Below are 22,405 nucleotides of genomic sequence, written 5' to 3'. Positions count from 1 at the left end.
AATATAATTTTATGTGTAGTTTTATGTATACCCAAGTTAAGCTTGGGTAAAATGAAGATTCTTCTGTCATTGAAGAGAATCTTCAATGAAGATTGAAGAGAATTTTATGTATACCCAAGTTAAGCTTGGGTAAAATGAAGATTCTTCTGTCATTGAAGAGAATCCAAAGATTATCCAGCCCTTGCTGTATATCTAGCATTGTTTTAGGCATTTTATAAATATTATTTTATTAAATATCAAGTATCACCTAGTACTCTATCCATATGATGAGTTAGGTTCTAATACTACCTCAGTGTAGAGACAAAATCTGCACTAATTCTGTTTAAATAATCTTCCTTTCAAGGGAGTATTATTCTGCTCTACAGATTCTTTCTGGAGAATACAACTTTCATTTTATTAAATACTAGAAATTTAAAATATTTAATTTCAATGGGAAAAATAGTTGACAACTGTCTCTGTCTTCAAAACTTATTATATCAAAGTTAAATCTATAGTAAGAAGAATACATCTTCTGTTATATTAATGTAATTGTGCTAATAATCATTACATATAATAAATTGCAGTGGCTCAAATATTACTCTATGATACATAAAGCCTTTAAAAACCATTATGTTTAAAACAAATATCTGATTTAAGTGGATTGATTACAGGTTAAAAAATACACTAAAATTAAAATTTTAAAAACCTTCATGAAATTATAGACTTCTAGATTACAATTATTTTAGAAAATATTTCAATTTTTTGATTGTCAATAATTATTGAGTGTTCTACTCTTATGTTCTACCTATTTACTTATTTTTTTACTCTCTGTTCATAAAGTATTTCAAAACAACTGCAAAATGCTACTGACTAATAGAAGCCTTCAAAAACTTACAACACCCATATATCAAAACATATATCAAATGGAAAATCAGTGAATCTCTAAATTCCTCCAGACATATGGTTTACAATGAAGTAGTTTATTGCAGAATAAACATTAATCTCCAACAAAGGCAGCAAGTGCCGTTTCTCCACCTCTAGATGTTTTCTAATTCATATTCTTCGGCTGAAAGCAAACACATCAGTTTGAATTTGCTTTACTCCTACATACTCTCAGTTCAAAACATCAAGAGCTTCCATCATTTGGCAAGCCATAAAGACTTGCAATTGATTTTTGTCATTATTATTCCGTATTATCAATTTGGGTACTCTATCAAAATCAGCAGGTTGGGCTTTATAATTTAACTGCTTAATAATAAACATGAAGTAATACAAGCCTATACCCCAGGTTTTACATTTGCAAATTAATAGTGCATTTGTATATTATAATTCTTCTTTTGCTCTAAAGCAAGATAATACACTTAAAGAATAATAAAGCTTTATAATTAATATGCAATTAAGCAGATAAAACACTGATATATACAACCATATAATGTGCTTCTGAAATCTAAAATATAGTCATCTGTAAAAGAAAGCTATATCTATAACAACTAAAAGATACAAAATATCCATATGTGGAAAAGTTCTGTAATGATACAAATATACAGAAAGTCTGTGGGAATCTGGCAGTGGCTGCTGATAGGAATTGGTGCAAAGACACATAAGGTCATATAGCCTTACCCCTTGATCTTTACCAATGTAATGGAAACACCAATATCCTCCCCTGCCAAGCAAAAGAAGACTCCAAGGATTCATTTTTGTTCCAAGCTACACAGCTCAGAGGACTGGTGACTAGAGGTTTCACACATACAAATATATTTGTTTATTCACTTAATAAACAAATATTGACAGTTTGGCATCGATTACACCAAAATCGAAAAGATATAATTCCTACTTTTAGGAGGTCACTTCCAAGTAAGCAGAGTATATAAATGGCACCATTCGAGGGATGTATTAGTTTTCTATTGCTGAATAACAAATTACCCCAATTTAGCAGCTTAAAACAACACACACTTGTCATCTCTCTGCTGCTGTGTGTCAGGAATATGGGCATGGCTTAGCTGTGTCCTCTGCTTCTTGGTCTCTCACAAGGCTGCAATCAAAATGTTGGGCCAGAGTTTGTGGTTTCATCTGAAGGTTCAACTAGTGAAGGATTTTCCATACTCCCTCAACGGTTTTTGGCAGCATTCATTTTCTGTGGGCTGTCAGACTGGGGGCTGTAGTTCCTTACTGGCTGTTGGACAGAAGCCATCCTCAGCTCCTTGCCATGTGAGCCTCTCCTACACGGCAGCTTTCTTCATCAAAACATGCAAGCCGGGCTTCCCTGGTGGCACAGTGGTTGAGAGTCCACCTGCCGATGCAGGGGACATGGGTTCGTGCCCCGGTCCGGGAGGATCCCACATGCCACGGAGCGGCTGGGCCCGTGAGCTGTGGCCACTGAGCCTGTGCGTCCAGAGCCTGTGCTCCACAACGGGAGAGGCCACAACAGTGAGAGGCCCGTGTACCAAAAAAAAAAAAAAAACATGCAAGCCAAGAAGTCAACAGAGAAAGCTTTCCAGCAAATTGGAAATCACAGACTTTATAATCTAATCACATAACTAGCATTCCATCTATTTTGCTATATTCTGTTGGTTAAAATCAAGTTACTAATTTCAAACCACTCTCAGCGGGAGGGGATTTACACAAGGGCATAAATACTAGTACATAGGGATCATTGGGGGCCATTTTTTTTTTTTTTTTTTTTTTTTGGCCACACCACATGGCATGCAGAACTTACCCAACCAGGGACCGAACCCATGCCCTCTGCAGTGGAAACGTGGAGTCTTAACCACTGGACCACCAGGGAAGTCCATCATTGGAAGCCATTTAAAAAGTCTGCCTATCACAAGACACTAAAATGATCTCCTTCCCAACAGTTATTTTTACCACCAGTGATTCACGCTTTCTAAGTTCTCTACTAGTGGAATCACTCTGGGGCACTAAAAATTTGTGTCTTTATTATACAAATATACTACTGTAGCTAAGTTAGATGATTACTTATCCTGTGAGTGTCACACTGTGGGATATAGAAAAGACAATTTTTTTTTTTTTATATATTTATTTTTGGCTGCGTTGGATCTTCGTTGCTGTGCACAGGCTTTCTCTAGTTGCAGCGAGCAGGGGCTACTCTTCGTTGTGGTACGCAGGCTTCTCATTGTGGTGGCTTCTCTTGTTGCGGAGCATGGGCTCTAGGCATGCACGCTTCAGTAGTTGTGGCACACAGGCTCAGTAGTTGTGGCTCACAGGCTCTAGAGTGCAGGCTCAGTAGTTGTGGCACACAGGCTCAGTTGCTCCACAGCAGGTGGAATCTTCCTGGACCAGAGCTCAAACCCATGTCCCCTGCACTGGCAGGCAGATTCTTAACCACTGCGCCACTAGAGAAGTCCCAAAAAGATAATTTTTTAAATTTATTTCTTATTGAAGGATAGTTTATTTACAATGTTGTATTCATTTCTGCTGTATAGCAAAGTGACTCAGTTATACACATATATACATTCTTTTTTTTAATATTCTTTTCCATTATGGTTTATCCCCAGAGATTGGATATAGTTTCCTGTGCTCTACAGTAGGACCTTGTTGTTTATCCATTCTAAATGCAATAGTTTTCACCTACCGACCCCAAACTCCCAGTCTGTCCCTCTCCCTCCCCCCATCCCTTGGCAACCACAAGACTGATCTCTATGTCTGTGAGTCTATTTCTGTTTTGTAGATAGGATCATTTGCATCATATTTTAGATTCCATGTGTAAGTGATATCATATGGTATTTGTCTTTCTCTTTCTGACTTACTTCACTTAGTATGATAATCTCTAGTTGCATCCATCTTGCTACAAATGGCATTATTTCATTCTTTTTATGGCTGAGTAGTATTCCATTGTATATATGTACCACATCTTCTTTATCCATTCATCTGTTGATGGACATTTAGGTTGTTTCCATGTCTTGGCTATTGTGAATAGTGCTGCTATGAACACAGGGGTGCATGTATTTTTTGAATTATAGTTTTGTCCGGGTATATGCCCAGGAGTGGGATTGCTGGATCATATGGTAATTCTATTTTTAGTTTTTTAAGGAACCTCCATACTGTTCTCCTTAGTGGCTGTATCAATTTACATTCCCACCAACAGCGTAAGAGGGTTCCCTTTTCTGCACACCCTCTCCAGCATTTATTGTTTCTAGATTTTTTGATGGCCATTCTGACTGGTGTGAGGTGGTACCTCATTGTAGTTTTGGTTTGCATTTCTCTAATAATTAGCGCTGTTGAGCATCTTTTCATGTGCCTATTGGCCATGCCATCTGTATGTCTTCTTTGGAGAAATGTCCATTTAGATCTTCTGCACATTTTTCAACTGGGTTGTTTTTTCGTTGTTGTTGTTGACTGTATGAACCGTTTGTATACTTTGGAAATTAAGCCCTTGTCAGTCCCATCATTTGCAAATATTTTCTCCCATTCCTTAGGTTTTCTTCATTTTGTTTATGGTTTCCTTTGTTGTGCAAAAGCTTGTAAGTTTGATTAGGTCCCATTTGTTTATTTTTGTTTTTATTTCTATTGCCTTGGGAGACTGATCTAAGAAAACATTGTTACAATTTATGTCAGAGAAGTTATTCTTTTAGAAGTTTTATGATGTCTTGTCTTATATTTAAGTCTTTAAGCCATTTTGAGTTTATTTTTATGCATGGTGTGAGGATGTATTCTAACTTCACTGATTTACATGCAGCTGTCCAGCTTTCCTAGTACCACTTGTTGAAAGGACTTGTTTTTCCCATTTTATATTCTTGCTTCCTTTGTCAAAGATTAATTGACCATAGGTGTGTGGGTTTACTTCTGGGCTCTCTGTTCTGTTCCATTGATCCATACATCTGTTTTTGTGCCAATACCACACTGTTTTGATAACTGTAGCTTTGAAATGTTGTCTGAAGTCTGGGAGGGTTATGCCTCCTGCTTTGTTCAGAAAAGATAAATTCTGATATGATGAAATAGCAGAAGAAATTTTGCAATATGAGTTAATGGCTGGGACAATCAACCTAGTGAATGCCATATAGAGAGGAAGGGAGGTGAGGTCATCTTAAGCCTTCATTGATTGTCTATTACCCTAAGATATTAAGGATAAGGTGGATAACAATAAGGCTACTCTTATTACCAGCTTAGTTATAGTCCCCACATATTTCTGCAGTCAGACCACTCTTAACCTCTATGGTTACTGCTGGTGATTAGATGTGTAAAATTCAGAATAGTGGAGAACTCTTCTCTGCAGATCCTGCATTGGCAGGTGGATTCTTAACCACTGCGCCACCAGAGAAGTCCCTAATTTCAGTTTTAAAAATCAGTATTCCTAGGTAAAAGAATAATTATGGATATATTTTCAAATAAATAAATGATATATTTAAGTAATCTTCTTCTGTCATCCAACCTTACCTAAGTTTGGACTAAACATCCATTTGCCCAAAATAGGTAATAATTTACAGAAAATAGATAAGAAACACAGCTACCTTTATTTTACAAGTTTAAATGAAGCTATGTTACTTTGTCCTCAATGCTGTGAATCAATCATACAAGTTGGGGCAGAGCTTAGTAACTGTTCTCCAAAAATCTGTGCTTTCATGTCTCTGTGTTTCTTCCTATGCAATGAACTGACTACATTTTCCCAGCTGCTCTTGCTGATAGGAGTTCTGGACAGTGAAATCTGAGTGCAAGTGACATGTTCTTGCAGGCCTGGCCCACAAAACTCTCATGCATACTCTTGCACTTTCTTTTTCTCTTCCAGATACCAGGAATTAAGGCAACTAGGGCAATCTTAGAAACCATGTGTTAAAGATGACAGTCTCTTCCAAACTGGGTCCCTAAACAATTACATAGAAAATAGCCTCCCCGTTGACTGTTCCCTATCCAGGACTGTTCCACAAGCATTAAATAAACTGCTATTGTGTGGGGAGTTTTGTTGTTGTTGTTACAGAAGCTAGCATTACACCTACTATTATATGCACACAACTATGTAGGGATTTGGATCAGAAATATATAAACTTAAAATAGAATCTCCCAGTTACCCAAAATATGCCCCTTATTGTGAATTATGCCAATAATTTGAATTTGTTTATATGAATACTATTTACTCAGAAAAGTAATTATTATCAAATTGTTACTTCCTTTAAGAAAGCATATCAAGTACTTAAATATGTCCATATGTAGCAAACAATATCACGGTGTATTAAATCTTTTATCAAATTTCTCTGGTCATTTGTCTACCATAATGTTGGAGATGGGGGCATTAGAGTGGAGATGAGAATGCTAGCAGTATTCTCTAGTCATATGAATTTAGGAAGAACAATCTCGTAGTATATTATAGCAACAACAACAACAAAAACTCTTAAACTAGAATTAATTTTTATTACCAAGTAGACGCTCTGAAAATTGGGTTTATAATAGAATTACTGGCAGACTGTTAACCATAATGGCACAAACGAAAAGATTGTAGCGACTTAAAATGAGTTTTTTTGGTTTGGGAATCTGTCAAAATAATAAATTGGCTGTTTTTTATTTGGCTGGTTGGTTTCTACACTAATGCTTTATTAAATATTCAAAATCTGTGGTTCAAACTAATTTCCTATCACCTCACCTAAGATTTTAAACACTCAACGTTGTAAATCTTTTGAAACGGCATTTGTCACAGTAGATAAGCAAGAGGAAAGAAAAATGCAGAAATGAGCTTCCTACTGAGTTATTTACTTGGAATAAGTGGATCCTACAAAATGCTTGACCTAGAGTATTTAAGTATAACAACCCAGGAGACAATAAAACATGGGTTACACAGAGAGTTCATCAAAATTTTATATGAACTCTACAGAAAGAAAATATTAACTCAGTGATAACCTGAAAGCTGTAAAGTCATACTATTAAAACCAAAACAAGAAACTTGAAAAGATATTAGACCAAAATTTTGATAATTGTACTCATTATTGGAGAAATAAACAAAGCTAAAATACAATTTAATAGGCTACATTTTAATAGCATTTCCCAGCTTGCAAAATTTATATCATTTTATTTGCACTGTAGGTAAAACCTAAGTTATTACTACTTTACAGATAAATAGAATAAACTAATAGATTCTTTAAAATACTATTTATGTAACAAAACAATAATTTGGGATGCTTCAGGTCACTTATCCTTGATTTATTTGAAGGACAAAAATAAGTGGTGTTTTCCATTCTAAATTACAAAGCATAATTTTATGGTTCATTTAAAGCACGTACATGTTTATGAAAGTAGTGAAGAGATTAAGGAATTTTGCCAACTTCTCACAATTTGTTCAACTAGAAGCTGTCTTCTCTGGTTGCTAATCCAGTGCTTTTATTGCTAGTAGCCTGCTATAACACTTTTGTCTTTTCAGTGTACTGCCTCAATCAAATTACTCATTAATATTTATATATTAATTAATCAAATAAGTGCACTTACCTTCTATATAACAGACTCTGAATTATACTAGGTGTGGGAGTTACAATGGAGTAGATATCACTCCTGCCCTCATAAGGCTTAGAGTCCAGGAGGGAACATGCACACTTTCTAAAGGAGATGTTGGTGGCATCTGTGTGACTAGGCAACAAGACACACTTAATTTCCTCTATAGCATACTCCATTTATTATGTAAGTCCCTGTGACATCCACCATCACTGAGCAATTAAGTAGTTAATACTACAAATCTTGGCTTATGGCTGTGAGGACCAGTGAGTTTAACTCTGGGTGAGCTGAAAAGAAATATGTGGTAAAAACGTCACCCCTTCAAGTGACATATACCTCCCTCTCAATAAAGGAGTGAGTGCCTTTATCTTACTCTCCCCTCCCCCCAGCTAGATCCATGGTTGTGTCTCCATATGAGGACTCAGTCCTGTCACCATTTACTACTTCATTTAGTCATTCTTTCAACTAATACATACTGAGCACTTACTATGTACCAGAGCCTACTATAGGTGCTAAGGATAAAGTGACAAAACTGAAAGAAAAATCCTGTTATTGTGGCGCCTACATTCAGAGAATAAACATGTCAAATAAGTAAAATATATAGTAGTTGAGTGATTCTATTTAGTCTGAATGTTGGGTGCCAAGAAGAACAAGAAGTAAAGCAGAGACAGGAAGTATGAACTGCAGCAGGTAGGAAGCAGGGCTGGTGGGAGTTTCAGATAGGGAGCAGAGATTATGCCCCCAAGGATAAATTGGGAGATTGGGAGATTGGGACTGACATACACACAATACTATACTACACATAAAATAGAGAACTTACAGGAACCTGCCGTATAGCACAGGAAACTCTACCCAAATACTCTGTAATGACCTATATAGGAAAAGAATCTACTAAAAAAAAAAAAAAAAGAGTGGATTCCAATAAAAATTAATTTAAAAAAAGAGTGGATATATGTATATGTCTAACTGATTCACTTTGCTGTACCCCTGAAACTAACACAACACTGTAAATCAACTATATTCAAATAAAAATTTTTTAAAAAAAAGAAAGAACAGCAAAAAAAAAGAGAGATGATCCCTCCAAGAGGGCCTTGATTCATGTTGGTGAAGACATGAAATAAAGACATGATGATTAACACTGTGTCAATGTGACTGGGGCAAGGGATGACCAGACATGTGGTGAACCATTTTGGTGTGTGTCCAAAGGGCGCTTCTGGAAGAGCCTGTTATTTGATTTGGTGAGCTGAATAGATCAGTTCCCCATCCCCAGTGTGAATGGGTGTCATTTAATCCACTGAGTGCCCAAATCAAACAGAGTGGGAGGAAGGTGAACTGGCTCTCTCTCTACTTCAGCTGAAACATCATCCACCTTCTCCTGCCCTTGGACTTTGGCGCTCCTGGTTCTTGGGCTTTTGAATTAGGACTTACATCAGTGGCCTCTCAATTCTCAGGCCTTCAGGCTCGGACTGAATTACACCACAGGCTTTCTTCGTTCTCCAGCTTATAGCTGGCAGATCATGGTACTTGTTGGCTGGCTTCCAAAACTGCATGAGCCAATTCCTATAATAAATCTATCTATTATCTAGCTAGCTATATATATATATATATATATATATATCTCCATCCTCTGGAGAACTCTGGCTAATACATAAGGAATTTCCTCAAGAAAACATGAATACAGCAAGAAATACACCACTAACTAGGTCCCCACTGTGAACTCACCCTCCCCAGCTGCAGAACCGATGCCACGGTCCACAAGCCCTCGAGCTCCCTTTCCCGTGTAGGGCCTTTTAACCCTATTGCCAGGGCTGGGTAGCTCTCTTGCCATGTGTCTCAGCTCCTCTCAAGACCCCGTGATAGTTAACAAGTTGACAAGTGTTAATATCTTACAATGTTCCAAGCACTGTTCTAAATATATTACATAAATAACATACTTAATCCTTATAACAACCCTCTGAAGTAGGACCGTTAATATCCCTTTACAGAGGTAGAAAATGAGATTAGACACCTCATGTAAGGTCATACATCAAGGAAGAGACAGAGTTGGCCTTGGAACCAGTCAGTTGGACTCTAAATTCTGCACTGTTGTCTTTCCATCCAGGAATGATCTGGTGCGAGGGACTGACCTCCGCCCTTTACCGTTATTGCTGAATTACGTCACAGTGCTCTTCCTAGGAGTCTTGTGGCTGTCTAAACCTGCAGTCCTGACCCATCTTCCAACGCAGTATCTTAGTTCCATAAACGTAAGGTCTGGAAAGATAGCCTGACCCGGGAGTCTAAACTGCATGCCTGACTGCCTGCAGCTGCAGACAGTCCCTACTAACTGGACATCACTTTCCAACAGTTTCTGGCACAAGGCAAAGACCATAGTGACCTTTGGATGCTAGAACTGACTGCTTTGTTGCATCACCACAGCCAGGCCTTAGATCCAGCTGGATCCCATTTCTCTACTTAACAACTGTTAAGAGAGTAGAATAGCAAGGGTGTGGTAGAGTATGCTGGGCCAGAAGAGCAAGGGAATAATACGAGCTAAAGGTGGCTGAGCACTACCTGCGACTAGGCACCGCTCTTAGTGCTTTACATGTAACTCATTTAAAGGGAGATATTCTCCCTCCCCAGCCATCTTCACGTGGGCCATGTCAGGTCACAGCCTGAAAGAGCTTTCCTCCTGAGGGAGTTTCTGAGGTGGAGAAAAGAGGAGTCCAAGGCACTCTGAGTTTCTTTGAAACTTGACTGGAGTCAGAAGAAAAAAAAAATCAAAACAGAATAATGCTCTGTTTGCCAAAGATTAAAAAAGAAATCTTGAGACACACTGTTCTTTTGTTCTGGAAACCACCTGAATGAGTTACTTAGTTATGCAAATACAAAGCAGCTGATATCTGTGGCTTCAAGGGGAGAAAGTGCTCAGCACAAGAAAGGGGGAGAAATCATCTGTGTAATAGGCTGAGTTGCATCTATGCAAGTTGCTGCTGTTGTTGTTGTTATTATTAGGGGAAATCTATGTTAAGCATGAATTGAGATTACTTATGTCCCTAAAAACTACTGAGTGTTCAAGTGAAGAGTTTATAATTTTGAGCTGATGCCCATAGGAAATCTGAAGTTAAGGGTCATACAAAAGACACTGCATGTGATCAGAGCCATTCTGAGATTCTGACAGTGCACCCAGGTAGCAGTGCAGCCCCCAACAGGGCATAGAGTGTGTCTGCCTACCACCACAGGAAGGATGCAATCACAGCCCTGCAGTCAAGGAACGGCAGTGGAGACCCTGGGGACGCCTTGACATGGTCCTTGGTCTCCTCATGGGATGTGACAGTGGCAATGATGTTGTTCCTACAGGCAGCTTTGGGGACAAGCGGGCAACATCTACAGGCATCCAGGGCCGGGGAGAAACACTTGTGACTCTATGCATGATGATGATTTCAAAGAGATGGATTTGTGATGCATGTAGTGTGCATCACACATCTAAGAGACATTCCAGAATATTTCACACAGGCAGGGAGACATCCAGAAAATCAAATTGCCCTTGGTCTTGGAATTATTGTAATGTGGGCATTAAATATTAGTGCATTACATTTTCACTGCCTGAGCCCTCTAATTACACAACTTCCTAAGCTTCCTCTTTATTAGGGTCTGAAACCAGCCAGCCTGTTTATGATATTAAGTCTTCAAAGAAACTGGGCATCAATACCTTAATGCCCTTCCCAGACCTTCTCAGACAAGGCTTTAAATAATCAGTCTTAGCATTCCTACTTAGTTACCCTGTGGCTACACTGCTGAGATGGTTTTATTTCCTCAGCAACTTCCTCTTTCCCTTATCTTTATTTTTTAAGTCAGAAAATAAAAGAAAAGAGATTGTTAATATCTGTGCTTATATAAAGATAATGGTGAGATAATGATGAGGCTTTTTTCTTTTTTTTTTTTCTGTTCAACATTTAAAGAAAATTTTAACAAATTTTGTTTTTAAAAAGTTTTGCACTATGGAATCGATACACTGTCATTCCTTAGGAGCAAAAAATCTCAATTATTAACATATAAGTTGCTACATGGATCCATAGAGTTACAACAGTAACAAAAATTTTGATGATAAATAATGTAATGTTAAAATGTATTTGTTAAATGGATGACTAAGATATTGAGCAATACACTGAATGGATGATAATCTGCAAAGCTTGTACTTGAGAGGCTAGAAATGTTTCTTTCTACACCACAACAGATATACATTCCTAAGGTACTATATATACTTTCTAAATTATATGGACAGAAGCAAACACTGAGACCTATGGAGGCCTAACCACAGGGGAAGAGCAGGAGAGATGATGGATAATCATGTTCCATGGGTTTTAAAATGCCAGTACAAGACAAGATCCTAACAGAGATACCACAGTGCCCTAAGTAAACTTTTTATAGTAAATTTTGACAGTGGTAAAAATTGGGGATAAAACATGTCCAAGTCATTAAAACTCTTTATTAAATGACACATCTACATGAATGGATAAAGATGTAGTATGTATACACAATGGAATACTATTCAGCCATAAAAAAGAATGAAATAATGCCATTTGCAGCAACATGGATGGACAGAGAGATTATTATACTAAGTGAAGTAAATCAGAAAGGGAAAGACAAATACTGTATGATGTCATTTATATGGGGACTCTAAGATATGACACTAATGAACTTATTTATGAAACAAACAGACTCACAGATGTAAAAAACAAACTTATGATTACCAAAGGGGAAAGGGGGTTACAGGGATAAATGAGGAAATGGGATTAGCAGATACAAACTATTATATATAAAACAGATAAACAACAAGGTCTACTGTATAGCACAGGGAACTATATTCAATATCCTGTAATAAACCATAACGGAAAAGAATATGAAAAAAACATGTATATATACGTATAACTGAATCACCTTGCTGTACACCAGAAACTAACACAACATTGTAAATCAACTATACTTCGATTAAAAAAAAAGAAAAAAAATGGTGCATCTATCAATACAAACAGATTATGCCCTAATGATAAACAGGTAGAAAGAATCCTTCTCCAAACTTTCACTCTCCAAGTATTTGCTATAAAGGTTGCAAAGAGTTTTATCTCGGGATTTGCTATAAAAACTCTCTACAGAGGTTGGGGAAGACTTCTGAACTTAGAAATTCCAGTAAATATAGACATACTTAATTGTACTTTCAAAAATTAAATTATAGCAAAAGATTCCATAAAAAATCAAAATATTTGAAAAATAATTTCAGTACTTTTTTCTGCAGATGACAACTAAATGGCTAATGAGCTATACTATATAAAAATCTCTAAAATTAGTATGAAAAAGACAAGGAAACCAATAGAAAAATGGCAAAGGATAAGAATAGAAAAGTCCTGAAAAGGCAATTCCAAATGGCCAGTAAGTATTTTAAAAGGTGTTTAAACCCACTAGTAATGAGAAAATGCAAATCTAATTTAATTAAAAATGAAATATTAGTTTAGAGACCTCAGTCACACAAAATTTTTAAAAGAGCATTAAACCTACTGTAGAACGGTGAAAGAGAATTCTCATATGATGCTGGTGGAAATGTGCTGTTATCTTCATGTCTGGCAGCATCTATTAAAATGTAAAACATGCCCTTTCTCCTAGCCATGCTATTTCTAGGAATCTCTGCCATAACAGTGACAGCAACCGTTGATAAAGATACATATGTAAGGATGTTTTTGAAGCACTGTTTATACTGACAGAAAAGAGGGAGGGGAGAAGTGAACATGCACCAGTAAGGGGGATAATCAAGTAAATGAGGTCTCACCTTTGCCTTGAATACCATGTAACCAATAACAAGAGAAAATCTGTTTCTATATGCATTTACTTAGAAGAATTTCCATTACAAATTACTGAATCTGAAAAATAGTGCATAATACACATTTTAACAAAAGCCCTCTATAAATACAAATATATGCATATACGTTCATATATACAAATATGCAAATTTTATATGTGATAATATGAGTGTTGAGAAGAGTAAGAATAATACACAGCAAGTTGTTACCATGAATTACCCAAAAGCGCAGTTATACCTAGGGGAGGGTGAGACAGGTGGAGGTAGAAGGACTGCGGGGGGCGAGGTGGTGAACAAACAAAAGCTAGAACTGTTATCTCATTTATTAAAACAGTATATTATGCCTGTGTTTATATTCCTAAAAAAATTACCAAAAGGTTACGCATTTAAGGTCAATGGTTCTCTTTGAGAATTTGATAAAAACAAAGTACCCAATTCCCAGAAAACATCCACATCTGCACACAGATATAACCATTTGAAGTAGGTTTAAGCAGGTAAAAGATGCCCTAAAATTCATCCATGGATACGAGATTAAGATTATCTCCCAATGTATGCACTGTGGACTAGGGACCATGGAAAAATCAAGTTTATTCCACCAGTATGACATCTGAAAAGATCAAATGGCATTGCTTTGGCCCAAATTTGACTGCTAGAGTCAAGATCATTTTCCCATTGAAATGTAGCCGGTGTGAACTCAGGGAAAAGCTGGTTCAGTCTGATCCATTTGATCAGAATGAATATATCTCCCTCACAAATCATAGTGCAAAGTCCATGTGGTCTTTCTTTATGGCAAGAGAATCTTTGGGCTTGAATTTTTTTTTTTTTTTTTGCGGTACGCAGGCCTCTCACTGTTGTGGCCTTTCCCGTTGCGGAGCACAGGCTCCGGACGCGCAGGCTCAGTGGCCATGGCTCACGGGCCCAGCCGCTCCGCGGCATGTGGGATCTTCCCGGACCGGGGCACGAACCCGTGTTCCCTGCATCGGCAGGCGGACTCTCAACCACTGTGCCGCCAGGGAAGCCCTGGGCTTCAATTTTTATACAGGAAAAGTTTTTAAATTTCTGGGGAAATGATTTTATTGACCCAAATTAAATTACTCCTTTTTTATTTCCTTTTTTGGCAGTTTAAACGCTGAACAAAACATCCCGGTAGAAAAGAGAATAGAGTTAAGTGGTTTGGAAATACAGAGGCAATCCTAAAGGTCAGAGTGGAACTACATTTTTCAAGTCCAGTTTTGCCTTTTTCTAACTACAAGTCTTTCAACTATAATATAGATGTGATTTTTTAAAAGCAGAAAGTTTTTAGAAAAGATGTGTTAAGATGGCCATGTGGTCAGGACCTAATTTCAGTCACAGCCTGCCAAGAGCATCAGGTATAACATGAAGTGCCAAGGTAAGTGGTTATATTTCCTTCTTGCTTATTCAGTCCTGGGGCCACCCCTGATGAAAAGTTACCAAGTTACATGGTAGCTTGGTAATGGGACTATTATAGACAAGGCACTAAATGAGTTCAAGAAACTCATTCATCTTCTTGATTGTGCTTGCAATCTGGAGAGACTGCATTCACTTTGAGTACAATACAAATAAATTTCTACAGCACCTCTGATGCAAACACATCCCAAGGCACTTTCCAGCAAAGTACAGCACTAAAATGTGCAAGTGTACTGTCACAACTGGTTCAAATATATAGAACTAAAGTTTAGGTTTAAATAAAGCTTTAAATTTAGCATTTTGTCTTCCAGGATAAATCCCATTCAAGAAGTGGGGGAAATTATAAGTGCATGATCAGGCTCCGGAAGTTTTCAACATTCATCCGCATAAACACTGTACTGCATGATCACAGAAACACCCTCCGGATATTTTATTATCGAGATTTTAAATCTGCATTTCATAATAAGCATATCTGTTCCAATCAAGCATTGACTAATTTGCTGTACAAATAACTCTGGAACTTATTTATTTTGAGCCTGTTATCTAGTTTGGCTCACTTCCTTGGTTGACTTTGCTAGATGACTACCAAAGACATGCTCCCTTTTCCTTATGTGGACACGGCCCAGCTGACCATCACCCAGATCATGTTCTTCTTATCTTCATAGCTGCTTACCAATTTGTGATGGCAAAAACAGGAGCCACTGTTTTCTTATACTCCCCTGCTACTGAAAACAACTAGGAAACCTTCAGAAAGGCACTATTTCCTGACATGATACTCAGCATATTTTCAACATTCTATGGAGACACTGGTTAAGTGGCCCGTAGTTCCTCAAAAACAAAAACTGACAAGATACACCTTTCACATGTCAGCACTGAGGATGCTCTAAATGTATTTGTTCCATGAAATCTATAGTTTTTCCATCTGAGGCTGGCATCCTCCACTGATCAAATAAACTTTATCTTTGCCAAACTACATTTCATACTGTTCTCTATGTATACATAATAAAAATATGGGGAATTGGTAAAAGTTGTTCTCCTCTACTCAAAATTATTTAATATTTTTACTTGCTTTAAAAAAATAATGCTGCAGGTTATTAAGAAATCTGTGTTTGTGCTACCCATATTATCTTTTATATGGTGAATGTAAATGTTCTTCTGGTGAAGACCATGAATGTTAATTTGCTCATGTTTAAGGAGAGACTTGAACGTGAGAACACAGAGGTGCGTTCCTAATCATAAATGCATTCCTAATAGTAAGGGCATTTGTTGTGGGAAAAAGCATGAGGAACAAATACAGATACGGTGATATTATTTGAATTGGTAACAAAGGAAGTATAGGAAGATAAAGAATGAGTTTGAAAGGTTACATGCGCTGTTCACTGATCATCACATCACTGACTTTTATCTGTGATTTCAAATAACTACTTGGCCATCTGACAGATTCCTCAATCAGAGACTTGGTGCAGAAACCCCTCTTCAAAACCACAACAGTTTCCTTTGCACCATCTGAGCCCCTAAAATCTGTGAATAGCCTATGTGTGTTAGTTTCCTCTTGCTGTCTAACAAATTACCACAAATGGTGTTTAAAACAATACAAATGTTTTCCCTCACATTTTTTATAGGTCAAAGTCTGGGCACAGTGTGGCCAGATTTTCTGCTCCAGATCTCACCTGGCTGAAATCAAGGTTTGGCCAGGTGTACTTGGTTCCTCTTCCAAGTTCACTGTGAATCATAGGATTTATTTCCTTCCAGTTCTAGGATGGCAGTCCCATTTTTCTGCTGGCTGCTCTTAAATCCTAGAGGCTGCCTGCCGTTCCTTGCTTCATGATCGGTTCTCTGGGCAGGTCACAACATGAATACTGTTTTCTTCCAGACCAGCTGGAGCAAGTTTCTCTGTCTTCCCCTCTATGACCAGCCAGAGAAAACTCTCTTCTTTTAAAAGGTTCATGTGATTAGGTCAGGCTCACCCAGATCATCTACCTATCTTAAGATCAACTGATTTGGAATTCTAATTGCATCCGCAAACTCCTTTCACAGCACAACCTAGATTATTGTTTGACTAACTGGAAAAAGATGTGTTTACACCAGGAATCAGGAATGTGAGAATTCTGCCCTCTACAATACATAAAAATCTCTTTACAGGCACTTCCTCTGAAATAATAAGCAAATCCAATCAAGGAGAGTCTGTCACTCTGTCCTTTTGAGCATAAGATTAAATTTAAGATATAAAGATAATATCGATCTGACTTGAAAACTGTTGTGAGGATTATAAATGAGAAAATGGAGAAGAAAGGGCATTCTACATATACTTAAGGCATTATAGTAAAGTGGTTGGAGTGGGCAAGATGACCAAGATGCCAGTGGTGGGATGCACAGGTAAAGGACACCTGCCAACACCCTCAGGTGCTTTGGACTGGAGGCCACACAGAACAAAAACGGGAGCCATTGCAGGACCTGCCCATGTGGCTCAAGACCAAGGGTCCACGGTGGACCATCTGTAGCCCAGAGCCCTGAACTCACCTTCCAACTATTGCTGGGATCAGCCATATGCCTCCCAGGCTCAGGTACTGCTCTGCCTGTACCCCTGACTGAGAATCTTCCTTTGACTTGTCACATGGCTGGCTCCTTCTCTTCCTTCAGGTATGAGCTCAAACTGTCACAGAGGCCTTTCTTCAGCATCACAGCCACATATCATCCCCTTACCTTGATTTATAGATCCCCCACCTTTGTTACAACCTGAAATCCTCTTATATGTATCCATCTCTCCCAGCAGAGCAATAAGCTCCATGAGAGAGAGGCTTGGTCTTTCCTGCTAATTACTGTGACCAAGTGCTCAATTAATATTATTGAATAACTGAATAAATGAATGAATGAGTAATCTAAAGGTTCACAGCCTCTTGTGGGCAGAAGCCACAGCCATTTACCCTTCTTATGTATACAGTTGAAGTGACTTTGCAACCACCTGTATTTACAGATTTCCTGTGAAATCATCAACATCCATGGTCTTATCCTAGAAATGTGGTAGCATCTAAACAAAAACTGGGAAATGTTTATATCTTTACCTGAAACTTTACTTCACAGGAGCTCGGGGTATTTTCTGAGAAGCCAGCAGATACCACAGAAATCTAGGTAAAAAACACATACACAGTGTATAATCACAGGCTTTGATATCAGGTGACTTAGGGTCGAACACCTGTTTCACAGTGTACTCTAGTTGTGTACACTTGAGCAAGATCTCTAAAATCTCTGAGCTTCAATATCCTCTTGTAGAAAAAGATAAGAACGTACTAACGTTAAAAGATGTCTACAGTATAGGTACATGAGTGTGTATAATAGGTTTTTAAAAGTAAACTCTTTGCTAGGTACCAAGATGCAATTATCCTGAAGTTTCAAAGTGAGATCTCATGTCAACATATGCAGATTTTCAAAGAAAGTTTTTAAGAACCATCTCCACAACCATTGAACTCCTCATTCAGGTCAAGGATATGAGAAGAGGTCTGAGTAGTAAAGGGGGAGAAGACCTGCAACAGCATTTCTTTGGCAGGAGGCATTGCTGAGTTGCCATTCCTCACTCATTCCCTTTGGAGTATAGTTCTGTCTCCTCCTGGCTTCAGGCTTAGTGAGAATGGGCTGGCTTCAAAAGGGATAAGAGGAACTTGCTGTGTTCATTTTAGCTCAGGAGCTGATGGCTGAGGGTCTGGCTCCTGCACAAAATGTCTAGAAAGTGAGACAAGGGCTGACAAGTGGTGGTAGAGCAAAAGAGGGTATCTGTGCTGCTGACTCAGAGTTTGTCAGCCTAGCACGCCTGATCTGGGGGGAAAAGAAGCCTTCTTATTAACCTAAGTTCAGAGTTTTAAATGTTTTGAGCTGAGTGTTCTATCAAATGAATCGAGACCATATGGTAAGACTAAAAGAAGGGCTAAAGTAAAAAAAAAAAAAAAAATCTATACACTGCTATATTGTGTGATATTTTAAGCAAAATGGACTCACTATTTTCATTAATAGGAAAAGTTAAATCATTTAAGAAATGACAGTACCAGTCCAGTACATACTCTACAGTAAAAGACAGATTCGCTTCCTCTCCAAAAACTTTTTTGACAGAAATTACAACTGTAATGAAATACATATATATATATATATATATATATATATATATATAGTGTGTTGTATGGAATAACCACAAGCTCCAAGGGGAGTTACTTATTTGTCAAGAAAGATGATCGTTTCCAATAAGCAAGGTGTTCCCTGTGTCAATTCTGCTGATATTAAAGGGAGAGAGGACAGAGAAAAGGTCATCTAGTTTGGAGATTATTAGATACCTTTGAAAATTCAGTCTCTAAGGTGTTCTGTGGGGAAAAGAAAACAGATTGTGAGGAATTAAAGGAGAATAGGAAGGAAGAAATGGAGGCATTGACTGCTAACATTCTGGGGAAGGAAGACAGCAAAGCAAGATGATGGCTTTTGAGTATATCAGAAAGATCAAATGAGGGGGAAGCTGTTTGAGAGGATGGAAAGAGGTCTGTGTTTAACTGCAAACCAAGAAGAAGAAACCAGGGCAAGAGAAAGATTAAAGATGCAGAAGAAAAAAAAAAGAAGAAAAAATGGAGGGACTTCCCTGGTGACGCAGTGGTTAAGAATCTGCCTGCCAATGCAGGCGACGTGGGTTCGAGCCCGGTCTGGGAAGATCCCACATGCCGCGGAGCAACGAAGCCCGTGTGCCACAACTACTGAGCCTGTGTGCCACAACTACTGAAGCCCACGTGCCTAGAGCCCGTGTTCCGCAACAAAGAGAAGCCACCACAATGAGAAGCCCACACATCGCAACAAAGACCCAATGCAGCCAAAATAAATAAATAAATTTATTTTTTTAAAAAAATGGAGAGGTTTGCACTTAAATAAAAAGGACTGAACATTATCTTTTCATAAGAGCTACTATGCATTTTGTACCGCCTATAGGCTACACATTTTACTATACATATTTATATAAGTCATCTCACAACAATCTGGTGAAGTAAGTGTCATTATGCTCATTTTAAAGGTGAGAAAACCGAGGCTTCCATGGTTAAATTCTTAACTCAAAGTTACACAAGTTTAGCAGGCTCTACAATGTCTGCTCCTCTCACTATCCCACTCTGATTTTTAGTTCTTTTTTTTAAGAAAGAAGACAAATCAAATAGATGTCAAAGAAAAAAATACACTGAGATTAAGACGCGGGTAATTTAGTGACCTCCTAACAAAATAACTTCTATGCCTCCTAATAAATAAGCTAAGGTAATTTTTCAAGAACATGAAAGAAACATGCAATTGAAAGCTAATGAGAAGTGGAGGTTTGGAATAATTAATGTAGGAAATATGGTAGAGAAGTCACAGAATGTTCACAAAAATACTATGATCTCTTATTTCTACCAAAAACTAAACAGGGGCCCTAAACTGAGTCGTACATGAGCTCCTGGGCAATCTCACTCCAGTAATTACCATATTTTTAGTCACACATATTATTGATTTGATACTCAACACATCTTTTCTTCAGATTATGAATGAAGATTCAGAGATGACAAAAATGAAGTGACGTATGCTATGCAGTGGTACAAACGAAACCGAGGGAATCCAAGTTTTGAAACGTTTATTTTTCACCAACTCATACTACTTTCTTGTCTAGTGAAATTAATTCATTTCTAAAAGTTACTTTGAAATTGTGTTTACAAGGGGCAAGAAGACTGTCAAAACATTGCTTTATGTTTTGAGAGAATAAATGGTAGAACAAAATGAGATTGTTATTAACCTTATAGTCCTTTCATGAGCCTCCTCTTTCTGTGAGAGAAATGAGATGCTAGTAAAATGCTTTCTTTGCATTTTGCCAACCTAACAGAAGATGACTTTATTTAAATTATAGCTCATTTCATTGCCATGGTGCTATATATTAGAAATTGATTACCCCATTTCTTCCGTAATAGCTTCATTATATTTGGGGGGAGCCTTTCTTTTATTTTTTAAAATAAGAAATAATGAGTGTGAAATAAAAGTGGAATCTTTATTTTTATTGTGTCTATGATTTCAAATAAAGCATACTAAGTATAATTATAGCATGAAATTGAATTTCAGGACAATTATTATTTTCTGAGTAAAATAAGATTGCTTACAAGGTTTTTTCTTTTTAAATCAAATGTCACTTATTGTCAACTTTTTAAAGCTTGATAATAAGTCTGACAACAGTTTTCAGCAAATAGAGAATTGGTCAAAAGTGCAAACTCTTCCTAGCTCTATATTTTCTCAGTGATTTTAACATGCCCTGTTCAGTGTAGAGCAGTGTCTTTTATGATTTTTTGAAATATTTTCAAAGTTTTAATTAGCTAGGTATTCAGTATTTTTTAAATCTCTAAGCTGGTAAAATTTTGACTTAAACTCTTAAATAATAAACGTTAACAAATTCCTGAGATTTGGGGGGAAGGGGGAAGCTAGAAATAAGCAAAGGAGAGCACAAGTTAAATGACAGACAGTTGTCTGAATATTGAATGCCTTGCACTGCTGTTCATGTTCTCTTTAGAACTTATCACGTGGGATATAAACTGAACTGAAGTGGTTTGTCTGTGCCCTTGAAGAATTTTCAGTCAAAGGGAAAGTTCATACATAAGTGAAAATACTGAAAAAGAACACCAGGATGGCATATTGGCACACTCATCATCGAGCAAAAGAGCCCACTGATCTGGGTTATCCCTCTGAGGGTTTGCAAATAGAAATGGCGCCTGGAGATGAGGTTAGTTACCAAAGACTGACTCCCCAAGGTCAGGGCCATGAGAAGCACTATGGGAAATACAGGATTTAAACCAAGACTAAGTTGCCAAAGCAGAATTTCTTCTTGCAACATATGCTGCATTAATTTCCCTAAGCGACATTTAATATACTTAAAAATTCAGTCCCTACACCGCTTCCTTAAATTGAACAATATGTTTTATTTGTTGAAAAATTTTTTATAGAATCAACCGTGTGCGTTTCTTTATTCAATTATTATTTGAGACAGGAATCTGTAACTTCAATATTAAAAAGAAATGCTCAGTATAGAATAGGCAGCTACAAGCTATAACAGTAATTACAGACACCACTTGAAGAGCAAGAGTGAAAATACTACTAAAAAAAATAGTTTGTTTTTAATCCAAAGATGTCCTGAGAACTCTGAGGACTCCATGTCTTTAATGAATTCCATTCTCAAACAAGTGTCTAACAGGATTTTTCTAATATTGAGAGAAGAAAAAGAAAAAAATTGTGCTGTTATTAGTCTTCATATTCATATTCTAGAAGCATCCTAAATTAATTTTGATGGTAACCAATACTAACCAAATCTTATGGTTTCATTAGGTCAATCTCAGTTCTTACCTCCTTGCCCTGGCTCTCCACAAAACTGTGAATCTGAGATCAGAGACTATGATTCAACAATTCTTGTGCCTGGAAAGAAGTAGGTGTACCGTGAGTAACAGTAAAAGAAATAAAAAATAGAGAAAGAGAGGAAGGAAAGGAGGAAGAGAGAGAATGGAAGGGAGGGAGGAGTGAAGGAAGGAATGAAAAAAGGAAGGAAGGGAGGGAGGGGGAGGGAGGGGGAGGAAGGGTGGCAGTAAGAGTGTAAGGAAAGAAGAAAGATGAAAGCAATTTTGAGTGGGAAAATTGGGGAACACAGAACAAAAACTCACAGAAAGCCCAGGCACCAAGCTAGTAAAACAATTTTAAAAGAAAAACAAAACTATT

At 37.5% G+C, this 22,405-nt stretch overlaps 1 long non-coding RNA gene across 1 annotated transcript in view; it reads right to left on the bottom strand.

The window, feature by feature from the left end:
* Nucleotides 1-22,086, bottom strand: part of LOC141277472 (uncharacterized) — a 150,963-nt gene extending 128,877 nt beyond the window's left edge. Inside the window, exons 1-2 of the long non-coding RNA XR_012328912.1 lie at nucleotides 22,040-22,086; nucleotides 17,731-17,793 (exon numbers count right to left, since the gene is read on the bottom strand). This is a non-coding gene — a long non-coding RNA (uncharacterized lncRNA). The remainder of the gene's footprint in view (nucleotides 1-17,730; nucleotides 17,794-22,039) is intronic.
* Nucleotides 22,087-22,405: the final 319 nt, after the last annotated feature.

This window comes from Tursiops truncatus, chromosome 21 (genome assembly GCF_011762595.2).
Source record: "Tursiops truncatus isolate mTurTru1 chromosome 21, mTurTru1.mat.Y, whole genome shotgun sequence".
Taxonomy (NCBI): domain Eukaryota; kingdom Metazoa; phylum Chordata; class Mammalia; order Artiodactyla; family Delphinidae; genus Tursiops; species Tursiops truncatus.
Note: the sequence above shows the minus strand (reverse complement) of the source record. Positions and strands in the feature narration are given on the sequence as shown.